Source organism: Sinocyclocheilus anshuiensis, unplaced genomic scaffold (assembly GCF_001515605.1).
Source record: "Sinocyclocheilus anshuiensis isolate Anshui unplaced genomic scaffold, SAMN03320099.WGS_v1.1 scaffold1143, whole genome shotgun sequence".
In the NCBI taxonomy this organism is placed as follows: domain Eukaryota; kingdom Metazoa; phylum Chordata; class Actinopteri; order Cypriniformes; family Cyprinidae; genus Sinocyclocheilus; species Sinocyclocheilus anshuiensis.
Genome location: NW_015546123.1, coordinates 522,743 through 523,457, shown reverse-complemented (window position 1 = coordinate 523,457; position 715 = coordinate 522,743). Strand labels below are relative to the sequence as shown.

Below are 715 nucleotides of genomic sequence, written 5' to 3'. Positions count from 1 at the left end.
AAAAAAAAGAAACAGCTGGCACTCTGGCACTGTCCTTTGCCCCCTGTACTCCTGCACTATAAAAACAAATGTCAAATCAGTTAACGCATGAATACAATTTAACCATGACAAACAATAAATAAATAAAATAAAAAATACAACAAAAATAAACGTTTGTGGTACCTACAGGACTTAAGGCCTGTTCACACCATAATTATAAAGATAACGATAAAGATATAGTTCTAAAAATCGTTCTCAATATTAAAGAGTCCACACCACAGCTATAACGATAAAGGCACAGAGAAACAATATCGTTGGAATCACTTTCAGAATGATTTTTTCCAGCTGATGAACGATACGATGAACCAATTACTATACTTATGATGAAGTATGTTGTGTAGTTATGCAGTTGTCAGGGAATGGCAGTTATCCAAGCCCAACGAGCAGCATGGCAGAACGAGTGAAGGAGACGCTTCATTCCCCTTGTGTTGTCATTCCCCTTGTAGCACGTGCAAGTAACGATTCTCTGTCAACCAATCAACGTTCTGCAGTGAGTGTAGCTCCATCCTTTAGGTACTGAACTACTAATGAGCCACAAGGTACAAAGGTGTAACTTTTTCAAAGGTACCGCAACAGTGACAGCTTTTGTCCTTTTTTTTTCCGAGAGTGTATTCGGGAAAAAAAATTATACCTACAGAGACAGAGACAGAGACAGAGAGAGAGAGAGAGAGAGAGA

At 38.6% G+C, this 715-nt stretch overlaps 1 protein-coding gene across 2 annotated transcripts in view; it reads right to left on the bottom strand.

Annotated features, from left to right (window-relative positions):
* The window catches only part of LOC107700994 (beta-1,4-galactosyltransferase 2-like), a 117,398-nt gene that overhangs the window by 102,314 nt on the left and 14,369 nt on the right, over positions 1-715 (bottom strand). The window contains exon 1 of one of the 2 annotated variants that reach the window (XM_016502877.1): positions 358-371. The exons of the other annotated variant lie outside the window; for it this stretch is intronic. The gene's annotated coding sequence lies outside the window, so the exon portion shown is untranslated. Of the gene's footprint in view, positions 1-357; positions 372-715 lie in introns of those variants that run through there. 2 annotated transcript variants of the gene reach the window in all.